The 15448-nt window shown below is 36.2% G+C and overlaps 1 protein-coding gene and 1 pseudogene across 12 annotated transcripts in view; one reads left to right on the top strand and one right to left on the bottom strand.

Moving 5' to 3' along the window:
* Nucleotides 1-15448, bottom strand: part of SRPK2 (SRSF protein kinase 2) — a 248141-nt gene that overhangs the window by 191398 nt on the left and 41295 nt on the right. The gene's annotated exons all lie outside the window — the stretch shown is intronic.
* Nucleotides 3391-4363, top strand: LOC139035672 (probable ribosome biogenesis protein RLP24 pseudogene; annotated as a pseudogene).

Raw genomic sequence — 15448 nt, 5'->3', positions numbered from 1 at the left:
ATCAATTCTTCAGCGCTCAGCTTTCTTTATGGTCAAATCTCACATCCATACATGACCACTGGAAAAACCACAGCTTTGACTAGACGGACCTTTGTAATGACAACATCATACAAACAGACTGGGATCATACAAGAGATTAGGGGTCAGGGGTCGGGGGCTTTAAATTAATCTGCAGTCCAGTAGTAAAAGGTATTAACAACAACAAAAAAGGCGTGACTTAGGGTCCCAGTCTCAGAAATGAGCCTACATGACATTGATCACAGGATGGGCTGCTTCCCAGCATTAACCACCCCCTACAAATTTTCTTCTTTTTTCCTTCATATTTCACCATGTCACACTGGCTACTAGTCATCTAATCTATTCACTCACCTTATTAGAAATCTCTTAAAATACAAACAGGTATGAAAAGTTAAATAAAACAACAAAACCTCATGCATTAATGCAGACTGAATAAATCAGTTTTGACAGTGAGAAAAAAAAGGAGATAGAGCCCTCACAGGCCTGGACACAGTTCTGAACCAGGGAGTCCAGGGAAAACAAGAAAACGGGAAACAGAACAAAGAGCAGTGACGGAGAAGGTACAGAAAGGGGAGTGGGAGATGTCAGACACAGACAGCCAGTCCTATCACCTCCACACCAGACACGCATCCTGCAGAAAAGGCAAAGACAGGGCTGGTCTCTACTCAGTGGCTTACAAACTCTGTGAGACCAGGAAAAGCTCTTCTCTTCAAAACAATGACAACTAGTCAACGTTAAAGGTAACAATTATCACCTGGCAACCCACAGCTGACTGAATCAAGAAACATCGTGGTATATTAGAGCCACAGTATAAATAAAAGAACAGATATTCACACAGTCTCAAAGTATCTTACTAATTTTAAAAGGGAAAAGTAACCACTACGATATCAAAAAATCTGGAAGATACCATTTTAATCAAGTGGTTATTAACATTAGCAGTAATTATGTACCCCATCTGTGAGGCACTGAGAAGGATATAAAATCTCCTATGCTGTATTCTGGTCAAAGTATTTATCTGATTTTTATCATGACAAAACAACCACTCAAATCTAAATGAAAAGATGCACCTATAAAACAACTGGCCTGGACTTTTTTAAACTCTCATGACCGTATAGAAAAAAAAATTACAGGTTCAGGGATTTTTAAAACAACTTCAAAGTAGAATCTGATTTTTAAAATAAGTTATATTTTTAAATCTTTATTTCTTCCATTTTCCTAAGAATTTTTTACTGTATTTTATAAAAATACATATAATAAAATACAACTATACAATAAAAATATTTTACAAATTTACAGGTCCATAGAAAATGGAAAAAAGGAAAAACTGGTCCTTCATCACAGAGAATTTCAGAAGTACTACTCCATATTAAGGAGAACTAAGAAACATGACAACTAAATGCAATGTGTAAACTTGGATTTAAATTTTATGTGTACACACACACACACAGTGTGTGGCTCAGTAGTAAAGAATCTACCTGCCAATGCAGGAGACATGGGTCTGGGACGGGAAGATCCCCTGGAGCAGGAAATGGCAACCCACCCCAGTATTCCCGCCTAGGAAAGCCCATGGACAGAGGAGCCTGGCAGGCTACAGTCTATGATGTCGCAGAGAGTCAGACACAACTGAGCACATAACACATACATGAGATGAAAATACTGTACTACCAAGACTAAATTGCCTGAGAGTCACACTTACTTTATGACTGTATTGTAGGAAAAATCTCTCTTCTTAGGAGACATGCTGAATTACTTAGGGGTGAAGTTAGTATGTCTATAACATACTCTCAAACAGCTGAGCAAAGAATAAAGTTGTAGGATGGATGAACAGATAAAATACAAAGTACTACTTAACCTAAAAACATGAAACCTACCCAAATGTGAAAAGGACAACACCACAGAGTTTACATGAAACGCAGGACAAAACTACGTATTTTCTGTAACTTGCTCCTTTGATGGTAAAATTGAGATGGGTTTGATAAAAAGTAAATAATTTAAATGGTAATTATTATATATTCATGCTACCATGCTAACTGAAAATCTATTAGTTTAAAAGTAGATTTTTCTAGGGAATTCCCTGGTGGTCCAGTGCTTAGGACTTCACACTTTCACTGCAGAGGGCTTGGGTTCAATTCCTGGGAGAGAATTAAAATCCAAGCCACGTGGCCAGGGGGAAAAAAAAAGTCAAAAACAAAAAACAGATTTTTCTCTTGAAACAGAAAAGATATTCATTAATGGACTAAAACGATTTCTCTACAGATTTACATTTTAAGTTCTCAGTAACTAACAATAAGAAATGCACAATAAGTGTAGTTTACAGCAAATGGGTATTACATATCACTCTGGATTATACCTAACACGACATTCTACAATAACTTCCAGATGTGTCAGAGAGCTAAACATAAAGAATAATCCATAAAACAAAGTTTTGATCCTGAGAGCATACTCTAACTTTGGAGAGAAAAATTCATTAATACATAAAGAACAGAAGATAGTTAAATGAGTTCTGACATGTAAGTCTTAAATCTTTCAAGTTCATTCATTCAACAACTATTTATTAAATGAACACAACATTCCAAGCACTGCCGTAGGCCCTGAAATTGTGTAGGGTTTGCATAGAGCACATAGGCCCTTGGTCTCACAGAGCTTAAGTCTAGTAGGCAGATGGGCAAAAAGCACAAAAAGCAATGGAATTATCCTGTAAACACTACAGAGGAAAAGATGCACTGCTCCAAGAGAACACAACTGAAGATGCACTGTAGGTGCAACGGTTATAAAAAATTTTCTTAAAGCACATCAAAGCTGATGCAAGGAGGAAGAATAAGAAACCAGCCAGATCTCCCTGGTGGTTCAGTGGCTGGGATTCGGTGCCCAATATAGGGGCCCTGAGTTAGATTCCTGGTTAGGGAATCAGATGTCACATGCTCTAATTAAAAAATCCCACATGCCACACACCAAGACTGAAGATCCCAGTGCTGCAACTAAGACCTGGCACAAATAATTTTTTTTAATATTTAAAGAAACAAACAAACTAGCCAAATGAAGGATAGGTAAAACAGCAGTGCGAAGGCCACAGGCAGCCAAGAACCCAGGGTCACCATGAATGAGAAAACAAAACAAGGGTAAGTTACATAAGAGGGCATTTTAAAGTATGGAGCACACAAGTCCCTAAGCAAAATATATCATTAAGCAGGTGAAGTGCATTCCTGACAGCCACTTGCATTTATCCAACTACAAAATTAAATCACGTATGAAGCCAAAAGTAGCCAGGGATGGGGAGAAGGCAGTACATACACACATCAGCAGAATTGCACATTACTTTACCCTTTATAAAGACAATCTAACTCTTCAGCTGGGTGTTCGGCCGGCGAGTTTCCACACGCATTCAACATGCGGATTGAAAAGTGTTATTTCTGTTCGGGCCCTATCTACCCAGGCCACGGCATGATGTTCATTCATAATGATTGCAAGGTGTTCAGATTTTGTAAATCCAAGTGCCATAAAAACTTCAAAAAGAAGCGCAATCCTCGCAAGGTCAGATGGACTAAAGCGTTCCGGAAAGCAGCTGGTAAAGAGCTCACGGTGGATAATTCATTTGAATTTGAAAAACGTAGAAATGAACCTGTTAAATACCAGCGAGCACTATGGAATAAAACCATGGATGCAATGAAGAGAGTTGAAGAGATCAAACAGAAGCGACAAGCTAAATTTATAATGAACAGGTTCAAGAAAAGTAAAGAACTACAGAAAGTTCAGGACGTTAAAGAGGTCAAGCAAAACATCCATCTTATCCGGGCCTCTCTTGCAGGCAAAGGAAAGCAGCTGGAAGACAAAATGGTACAGAAATTACAAGAGGATGTGGACATGGAGGATGTTTCTTAAAACTCTTACTGTCTGTAAGCAATTCTTTAAGTGCATCTGGAAATCTTCTTTGGAGACTTAGAACTTGTAAACTGTTGATCTTTTTTTTCCCCTACATGTCACTCAGATGAAAGGGGAGTAAATACTTCTGTCCTACATTGATATCTGCAGAACAGCAAATATTATTATGGATGCTAGGTTGCATCTCAACGTTAAACCTTCACTGAGAGACATACTTTTATAAGTCATGAAAACTGTTTGTAAATACAGAAGTGAATTGTGGACATAAAATGGTCATGCCATTTGGTTAATGGCATTGGACAGCATTTATGTTATAATGACAAATTCATGACTAGTAATATATATAAAATAAAATTTTCTTTGCAGTAAAATATTTCCTTTATTAATGTTCTGGATGGGATACAGCAAGGAACTAACAATCTGTATGATAATTAGCCTCAAGTAATATCTTTTCTTTTGATGTTAATATTTCTGGTTTTGGTTTATTAGCATCTTAGAAGAACATAATGGTCCAATATATTGAAGCCTAATTATGTTGGACTGTTTTGATGTGGTTTAACTATTGTGATAGTCATTTGTGGATGTTGAGGGTGGGTTGAGCAGTCTGTTCCTGAAATGGCGTTGTGTAATTTCCACTTTGGAGAATACTCAATAAGTTGGCATTCCTAGTAGAATAAACGTTATTTTTCCATGACTCCAGTGCCTATTAAAAAAAAATAAAAAATAAAAAAAATAAAGACAATCTAAATGTAAACTTTTATATATAGAATGGGTAAGCAGCAAGGTCCTACTTATAGCACAGAGAATTATATTCAATATCCTATGATAAACCATAACAGAAAAGAATATTTAAAAAAGACTGCACATATAACTGAATTACTTTATTGGAAAGCAAAAATACAGCATTATAAATCAACTTTACTTCAATTTTTAAAAAAGGGATAATAACTGCACAAAAGATATCTACAGAAGTTACATTCATAAAATAAAAAATAAGAAACCAGCAAAAGCCTACAAATGTGTATCCATATAAATTATGATGAATAAATTTACATCAAAAAGATGAGTATAGACTGAATAATTCTCCAAAATGTTTACTCTATCAAGTATCAAATAATGACATTTAGTTTATATATACAGATAATGGACAAAATGCAAGATGTATATATCTTTACATTTTTAACATGAAATCACAATTAACATTTTATAATCACTAGTTGCTCTCATCAAAATTACTTACGTTCAATTGTGTCTATTTTAATTCAAATGACACAGAAAAAAACAAATGGTACTTTAACAAAGATTCATTCTCCCTCTTCAGAATGAACAACTATTAATATTATAAAAAATAGCTAAGTTAACTCTTTAAAGCAAATTCTTGAACCCCAACCTCCTCTCCTACTTCCAAAGTTACACCATTAACTTTCTGGTATAACCCCGCCAACCCATTTTCATAGTTTTACAAGAGAGAAACAGAAAGAAGAAAATATACACATATCCATCAACAAAATAAGGAACTGAGTCACTGGAAAACTTCACCAGGATGCTACAATTCTTGTGTCATGTGTCAAACTTTCTGATGCAATGCTGTTAGGTACAGTTGATAAAAATGACAATAGATCTAGAGCATTTACATTACAATAATCACACAAATATAACCCTTACTGATAAACACTGATTTTTCCCAATTTTTTCTATCACACAGTTCTACAAAGTTTTCCTTAAAAGCATTAGCTTATTTGCATTAAGTTAAATATCATTACATTAAACTTTAAAAAATGCAAGACAAAAGAATAATTCTTCAAATCATCATTGACTACTGGTTTCTATCAAGTAATAAACCAAGTAACTGCAATACTGCTCAGTTTTTAAATGCAACTATATGGAGAAGGAAATGCAACCCACTCCAGTACTCTTGCCTGGAAAAGTCCATGGACAGAGGAGCCTGGCGGGCTGCAGTCCATGGGGTTACGTGACTGAGCATGTGTGCACGAGGGTGGAGGGAGATGGGTTGGTAGAAATAAAGTGGTAGAACTAAAAAAATAAATAAAATAAATTCAACTATCAAAAATCAATCACATCTTTACAATGCACTATGCATATAATATAAAATAAAATCTATATTATTAAAAATCATGTATTAAAGATGTAAGCACAAAATATTTGTGGCGAAAAATCAAATGCACCTTGTCAATGACAAACTATTTCCCTAAGAATTTTCTTAAAACTAAATTCAGATATTGATTTGTTGCCACCTACTGGTTAAAATCATATTTGGATAATGTCATTTCACCTCAAATATTCACTGTCAAAAATATCTTAAGTGTTCTTTGTAAAATTTTATAAAACTACTGTGATGAATTCAGCTTTGGAGAAATTTCTAAAGCTGTATCATGAGTCAACAGTTCCTTGGCTTTTAACAATATCCTCACATAACATTTACATTAGTGTGTTAGGACTGTTATAAACTTATGAGAACTATAAAAATGCTTATTTAATTAAAACATTGATACTTTCAGAATTTTTCTTCACAACTCAAATGTTTATATGCTCCTATTTTCTAAACTATTGGAGCTAGAGAACTCATGATATTGCCACCTTTTTACAGCTGAGCTATTAAAATAAAGATCCAAAGGGGGGACTCACATATTACATCGGTTTCTGTTACATTTTAAGTAACTTTTACTCCATAGCAGTCCCTCCCCTCTCCTTCCTCATTGTGTTCTTTATACAACTGTTGATGGAATAAAAAGTCAGTTGTTCCACTGCACTGCTTTTAAAATCATTCTTTTAGTTACCCAGATCTGAAAAGCATAGCAATAGAACACATAGACTTATTTCTGGATCCCAATTTTAACAAATCCACTGTGGGGGAAAAAAAAAAACCCTTTAGGTAACTGTGGAAATGTGAATATAGATTTGGTTTCAGATGACAACAAAGATTTTTATTAATTCGGTTAGGTATGATAAAGCATTGGAATTATGTATAAGAACATAAACAAGTGTTGTAGATACAGCCATGAACTGAATTGTGTCCCATCTCCTCAGCCCAAAATTCATACGCTGAAACCCAAAACCAACACCGTGATAGTATTTGGCGATGGGGCCTTTGGTAAATAATTAGGTTCAGATGAGATCATGAGCATAAGGCTCTTATGAGAGGATTAGCGCCCTAAAAAGAAGATAAATCTGAGAATTTACTCTCTCTTCCGCAGTGAGAACTCTGCAAGAAAGCCATCCGCAAACCAGGAGGATGGCCCTCACCAGAACCCAACCATGCTGGCACCCTCATCTGAGACCTCTATCCTCTAGAAATGTGAGAAAATAAGTGTCTACTGTTCATGCCACCCAGTCTATAGTACTTTTTTATGGCAGCATGCATATGGAAGTATATAGGAGTGAAATAATGTATCTCATACATGCTTTAAAACATTCACAAAAGGGGGGAAAAATAGAATTGAGCAAAACTAGTAATTTTTAAAATTTAGGTAACAGATGCTTGGGATTTAATATGCTATTAGCTCAACTTCTAAGTTTGAAATTTCTCATAACCAAAAAAACTTTAAAAAAGAAATCTTATGAAAATGTGTTTCAATATAATTCCTATACCTGAAACCTAAAAATGTTTTAAGATATAACAAAGCACTAATCAGAAATTATTATGAGGCAAAAATAAGAGCTGACTTAAAACTTTATCTTTTAAAAATTCTGTAACAAATTCATTCAAATAACAGGTCTCACCTAAGAGTCTCAAGCTAAAAGTACTGACATTAAATGTCCATGTTCTAACTAAATAACTTGTCCAAATTATTTATCTGCATAAATGACCTCAATTACAAGAGAAATCATAACTTTGAGATCCTTTTGTAAACAGGGTTTTTCATTATATGTCCAATAAATTACTCCTGAAATGCTTTTAAAATTTGATTTTTTTCTGTTTAGAACAGCTAATTTTCTTTAACTCTTCTTGATTATTATAATTTTCAAAATGGTCTCAAATTTTTCAAGTGGACAATATAACCTGAAAATAATAAACTATGCTTATTTCTAATTTGTGTATGTTTTGTTTAGTATTTTATCTGACTGCAGTAGCAGAATTAACACCAAGCAACTGTTGTCAACCCAATCTGTTTCCTAATTTTAATGGGAATGGTTTATTTACAACATTTAATAAGACCAAGTCTATCAGGTTAAGACTGATTATTTTATTTTCTTGGGGGGGTGGAGGCCCATGTCATGATGCATGTGGGATCTTAGTTTCCTGACCAGGGATGGAACTCGTGTTCCCTGCCTTGGAAGAACAGTCTTCATCATTAGACTGCCAGGGAATTCCCCTTTTAAAATGCTTTTAAGGGTCTTTCTATTCCTAATTTAAAAGGTTTTTTGAACAGAGATATTCAAACTTGCTCCTTTGATCCATTTCAGCATTAACTTTAATGAAAGTCCTAGTCTCACACACAGATTGGTAGGTATAATTTTATCTTTTATGTAGTATAACTATGGGTCAATACTGTAAATAATATTTAATGTTCTATGCGCAAAAACATTTCAAGAATTCTAAACAGAGGTATATAGGGCCATTTTTTCTTTTGGTAAAGATTCCAGGCTAGGTTAGGAGTTCTCTTAAATATCTGTGTCAACTACCTCAATCATTCCACAAACATTTTTTTGTTCATGTACTGTAATCCAGGGACTATGCACCAAGTATATATCCTCAAGAAGCTCACACCATCACACTGCATTAAATACTCTAACAAAATGCTGAAGGAAGAAAAAAAAATCAAACTGAGATTTCCAGAAAAATTCAGTAATGACTGAGTCTCGAATACTGAGCGAAACTGTTCAACAGCAGTTCTCAAAGCAGGGCCCAAACAAAACACACACAAACTAGAAAGAAGCAAACCTGATTATGTTCAGATGATGTATTTTAAGGGACTCCTGTGGGCCCTGAGAATAATACTAAAATGCTGTTTGCTTTCTTCCACTGATGGTGCACTAACAGTGGTAGATAAAAACGCCAGTGCCTTAGCAGGAATCAACACAACAATCCCTACCCGTACTAGTCAGTGTAAACGTCAACATTATTATTAAAAAAAAGGCTTTTCACTTAAGATGGTCTTTAATGAAGAAGTAAAAAAAAATAAAGTTTTAATCTTCACCCTTATACTTTTAAAATTCTGTGATAGAACACACAAAAAACTACTGCTGCTCAACAAAATATTATCATAGAATAATATGATATTATACTATCATTCAAGATATCATTATCACTCAAGAAAAAGCATTCTGACCACTGAGTTGTCAGCTAAACAAGCTACTTTTTTCATGACACATCATTTTTACTTAAAAGAACACATATACAAACTTTACTTATTCACACGTGGGTATGGTAGACATCTTCTTAAAAAGTGAGTGAAGCAAGCCTACCAATTAAAGAAAAACAGATCAAAGTATTTGTGGTTACTTAAAAATGTTGATTTTTGTCTTCAGCAAGACTTATGCTAAATCCATCAATATGGGTTCAGATTCCACAATACAATCTTTCTTCCATCAACTTCCGTTTTAACATTTGCCAAGTTTCAGTGTGATAACAAAAAATATCCACAGTTATGTGAAAGGCTCTAAAAACACACTTTTTTTCTAACAATAAATCTGTCCAAGGCCAGATTTCCTTCACATATACTTCAAACAGTACCTCACAACAGACTGAAAGAAGAGGTAAATATGAGAATCCAACTGTCTTCTGTTAAGTCAAATATTGAGTCTTGCAAAAAATGTAAAACAATGCCATTTTTCTCAGTAAATGTTTATTTTGGAAAAGTTACCTTTCATTTTTAAAATGTTATTTATGTGACTATGATGCCATCATTTTTAAGAAACAATAAACTTACTTATAAATAAATTTTTAACTCAAGTTAAAATTTTAATAGAGTAATAATTGATAGACATATTCCATGTAAACAAAGGTTATTTGGGACCTCTCCATATTATTTCAAACAAAGCTAGACGAGCTGACGGAATTCCAGTTGAGCTATTTCAAATCCTAAAAGATATGCTGTTAAAGTGCTGCACTCAACATGCCACCAAGTTTGGAAAACTCAGCAGTGACCATAGGAATGAAAAAGGTCAGTTTTCATTTCAATTCCAAAGACGGGCAATGCCAAAGAATGTTCAAACTACCCCACAATTGCAGTTATTTCACATGCTAGCAAGGTAACACTCAAAATCCTTCAAACTAGGCTTCAATACATGAACCGAAAACTTCCAGAGGTACAAGGTGGATTTAGAAAAGGCAGAGGAAACAGATATCAAACTGCCAACATCTGCTGGATCATAGAAAAAGCAAGGGAATTCCAGAAAAACATCTACTTCTGCTTTATTGACTATACTAAAACCTTTGACTGTGTGGAACACAACAAAGTGTGGAAAATTCTTAAAGAGATGGGAATACCAGACCACCTGACCTGCCTCCTGAGAAACCTGTATGCAGGTCAAGAAGCAACAGTTAGAACTGGACAAGGAACAACAGACTGGTTCAATTTTGGGAAAGGAGTATATCAAGGCAGTATATTGTCATCCTCCTTATTTAACTTATATGCAGAGTACATCATGTGAAATGCTGAGCCGGATGAATCACAAGCTGGAATTAAGATTGCCGGGAGAAATATCAATAACCTCAGATATGCAGATGACATCACCCTTATGGCAGAACCTGAAAGAGGAGAGTGAAAAAGTTGGCTTAAAATTCAACATTCAGAAAATTAAGATCATGGCATCTGGTCCTGTCACTTCATGGCAAATAGATGGGGAAACGGTGGCTGAGTTTATTTTTCTGGGCTCCAAAAATCACTGTAGATGGTGATTGCATCAATGAAATTAAAAGACACTTACTCCTTGGAAGGAAAGTTATGACCAACCTAGATGGCATATTAAAAAACAGAGACATTAGTTTGTCAACAAAGGTTCATCTAGTCAAGGCTATGGTTTTTCCAGTAGTCATGTATGGATGTGAGAGTTGGACCATAAAGAAGTGCTGAAGTGCTGAAGAACTGATGCTTTTGAACTGTGGTATTGGAGAAGACTCTTGAGAGTCCCTTGGACTGCAAGAAGATTCAACCAGTCCATCCTAAAGGAGATCAGTCCTGGGTGTTCATTGGATGGACTGATGTTGAAGCTGAAACTCCAATACTTTGGCCACCTGATGTGAAGAGCTGACTCACTGGAAAAGACCCTGATACTGGGAAAGATTGAGGGCAGGAAGAGAAGCGAATGACAGAGGATGAGATGGTTGGATGGCATCATCGACTCCATGCACATGGGTTTGGGTGGACTCCGTGAGTTGGTGATGGACAGGGAGGCCTGGCGTCCTGCGGTTCATAGGGTCACAAAGAGTTGGACATGACTGAGCCAATGAACTGAATCTTGATTCCAGCTTGTGATTCATCCAGCCCAGCATTTCTCATGATGTACTCTGCATATAAGTTAAATAAGCAGGGTGACAATATACAGCCTTGATATACTCCTTTCCCTATTGGGAACCAGTCTTTCCATCTCCAGTTCTAACTCTTGCTTCCTGACCTGCACACAGATTTCTCAAGAGGCAGGTTAGGTGGTCTGGTATTCCCACCTCTTTTAGAATTTTCCACAGTTTGTGGTGATCCACACAGTCAAAGGTTTTGACACAGTCAATAAAGCAGAAGTAGAGGTTTTTCTAGAACTCTATGTTGTAGTCCAATTACTTCATGCCAATTAGATGGGGAAAAAAATGGAAACCGTGACTGACTTTATTTTCTTAGGCTCCAAAATCACTGCAGACGGTGACTGCAGCCATAATATTAAAAGACGCTTGGTTCACCGAAGAAAACCTATGACAAACCTAGACAACATATTAAAAAGCAGAGACATTACTTTGCTGACAAAGGTCTGTCTAGTCAAAGCTATGGTTTTGGACTGCAAGGAGATCAAACCAGTCAATTCTAAAGGTAATCAACCCTGAATATTCATTGGAAGGACTGGTGCTGAAGCTCCAATACTCTGGCTACCTGATGTGAAGAACCAACTCACTGGAAAAGATTTTGATGCTGGGAAAGACTGAGGGCAAGAGAAGAAGGGGGTGACAGAGGATGAGACGGTTGGATGGAAATACCAAATCAATGGACTTGAGTTTGAGCAAACTCCAGGAGATAGTGAAGGACAGGGAGCCTGGCATGCAGCAGTCTATGTGGTCACAAAGAGTGAGACATGAGTTTGTGACTGAACAAGAACAGGTCTTTGCTAAGGAACTGAAAAATAATTTCTCTAAGCCCAGAATTACTCTTGGGGAATCTTGAGGGCAAGATGTGTTCACAAGTTCATTAAGAAAAAAAAAAAACCTGTAGGAAGCAGTAAGACGCTTAAGTCAGGGAAGTAGAAACCTATGAGGAGGCCCTGGGTGCCACGTGTGACTTAAAGGAGCTACTGCAAAATAGCAAACATGCATAAAACTTATGATTATTAGGATGAAGACAGTATTTCAGCAGTACCAGAGTCTTAAATTTTAACAGGAGAAAGTAAAGGCCAGAAAACCTGCAGAAATTTGCGTTCACCTGTCAAGTTTTCTATCAGAACTCAGGCTCTGTGAAGAAAAAACCCATATTCATCTCTCACTTCATACACATTTGTTGACTCACTATGAGTGTATTTCCATTTAAGACTTTAAGTACTGGTTATGTGCCTCTTACTTTTCAAAAAACTACTTCTTAGCTTATAGTCTCATATTTCCCTATCTTTCAGTAATATTCTGACCAGAGGCTGGCAAACTTTCTGCAAAGAACCAGACAAATATTTTAGACTTTGTAGGCAAATGGTCTTTGTTATAGCACAAAAGCACACACTTAATATGTAAACAAATGTGTGTGACTGTGCTTCAATAAAACTTTGTGGACACTGAAAATCAAATTTTATATAATCTCTGTATGTCACAAAATTTTCTTCTGAATTTATTCAGTCATTTAAAAATATAAAAACCATCTTACCTGACAGGCCATGCTAACACAGGTGGCAGGCTGTATTTAGCCAGAATTCTACAGTTTGCAGACTCCTACCTCAGCCCTCTTAAAGGCTCAATAGTACAACCCTTCCATTATTCCTTATTTCTACAGCACGCCAATAACTTTATTTGCAAGTCTTTTTGCTAAGCTCCAACTGTAGCACCAGGTGGCACTAGTGGTAAAGAACCAGACTGCCAATGCAGTTGACAAAAAATGCAGGTTCAATCCTTGGGTGGGAAAGCTTCCCTGGAGGAGGAAATGGCAATCCACTCCAGTGTTCTTGCCTGGAGAATCCCACAGACAGAGGAACCTGGCAGGTTACAGGGTCGGAAAGAGTGAGATTCGACTGAAGTGACTTAGCACAACTGAATGATGGCCTCTAGACAATGAACAATTAAGCATTCTTCTGTTCTAAACCTATTCACTTTCACCCACATTTGCACTTTGGAAAAAATAAAAACAACTTGCTTATCTAGTTTCTGATTTAAACAATGAAGGAAGGAAAAGGGGATTTGAAGTAATTGTGGAAATGGAACAAAGGACAATGACAACTCATATTGATGTCAAGTGTTTAAAAAAAAAAAAAAAAGTCCAATATGATGGATCTCAAAATTCTCAGTCCTGATTTCTCTCCCATAGTTTCAAAAACTAAAAATTCAAGTGTACCTTTTGAGTTTGCTAATGAGATACTCTAAACTCATTCTCACATTTTTAAAAAATGCATAAAACCAGACTAAACAAATGAATATGAACAAGTATATAGCAACAAATGAGAAAATAATATATATAAGAAAAAGACATTCTATGTTTTAACAATTAGGAAGTTGTAATGGAGACTAAGGCAAAAGATACCTGAAACTCCACATCCTTGGAAGGATGAAAACTTTTCTCACAACCGTTCGTATTTATTTTACACATGAAGAAATTAATGTGTTTAAAACACAAAGCTGCAAAAGAAACAAGTGTCTGAAACAGACATGGTCTCTGATCATATGGGCTAAATTCTCTATCCACTCTGGCCAATAACATAGCCACTAGCTCCATGTGACTATTGACATTTAAATATATTAAAGAAAATTAAAACTTCAGTTCCTCAGTCAAACTAGTCATGTATCTCAAATGCTCAAGAGCTTGCTTGTGGCCACCGTATCGGACAAGACAGATTCGGAACATCTCTACCATCACCCATCACACAAAGTTCTATCAGACAGCCCTGTAACACGCTTTCCTGCCTCACAAACATAAAATAAACATAAAAATGAAACTTAACTTCTCCCTTCCTTCAAAAGGAAAGTGTAAAATGTTTACTTCCTGCCACCTACCATGTGGGAAGTACCAAGTAAGTCTTTCGGCACAAATTTTTACTGTATTAAAAGCTGAAAAAAACCTTCTTCTTAGGAGAACTCATAAAGCAAAATAATCATCTTGAATGCTTTTATCAGGGTTCTAAAAGCTTTACAACATTCTGGAAAAATGAGTAGCTCATCAATAACTATTTCAGCCGCCTCATTAGCCTTAAACCACTCTCAACTGCATCTTTAACATTCTCAACTACAATATCTCATTGTCTTGGAAAGTGAAGAATTCTCAGTATCACTCTGATTTATCACACAATTCTCTTTCAAATGGAAAATAGCTCCTTCTTGTCACCTTTGGCCAGAGCGTGAAATATAGAAAGCACTCAAATAACTGCTTCATGAAAAGTCAATGAACTCTAAGTCTCTATGGAATTGTAAAAAACAAAAAGCCGGACTCCATTGCCTAACTACGTGCATTTAACATTTAAGCATCTTTAAACCTTTTTCTTTTTTAATTTTTCGGAGTATAATCAATTTACAATGTTAAGCTTCTGCTGTATGGCAAAGTAAATCAGTTGTACATATAGATATCCACTCTTCTTTTACAGTCTTTTCCCATATAGGTCATTACAGAGTACTGAGTCCAGTTCCCTGTGCTGTAAGTAGGTCTGGACTCAGTACCTATTTTATGTATAGTGCTGTACTTGCTGGACTTCCCTGGTGGCTCAGACGGTAAGGCGTCTGCCTACAGTGCAGGAGGCCCAGGTTCGATCCCTGAGTCGGGAAGATCCTCTGCAGAAGGAAATGGCAGGAAAATCCCATGGACAGAGGAGCGTTGTAGGCTACAGCCCATGGGGTTGCGAAGAGTCGGGACACGACTGAGCAACTTCACTTCACTTTCACTGTACTTTTATCAGTCCTAAATTTCCCAATTTAATCCCTTCCCTTTTCCCCTTTAAGTTTTCTACATCTGTGACTATCTCTGATTTGTAAATAAGTTAATCTCTATCATTATTTCACATATAAGTGATTTCATATATTTGTCTTTATCTGTCTGACTTAATTTCACTTAGTATTGTTAAAGGAAGCACACTGACTAAAACCACCCACCCTGGCCAGGCACCATAGTAACTATTTGCATGAGTTGTTTTAAGACAGGAGGGCCTGGTAATGAACATGACACTGAACTAATAAGCCTCCACCAACCAGAAGAGTTGGGGAAAG

The sequence above is a fragment of the Odocoileus virginianus genome, chromosome 1 (assembly GCF_023699985.2).
Source record: "Odocoileus virginianus isolate 20LAN1187 ecotype Illinois chromosome 1, Ovbor_1.2, whole genome shotgun sequence".
NCBI classification, from domain to species: domain Eukaryota; kingdom Metazoa; phylum Chordata; class Mammalia; order Artiodactyla; family Cervidae; genus Odocoileus; species Odocoileus virginianus.
Note: the sequence above shows the minus strand (reverse complement) of the source record. Positions and strands in the feature narration are given on the sequence as shown.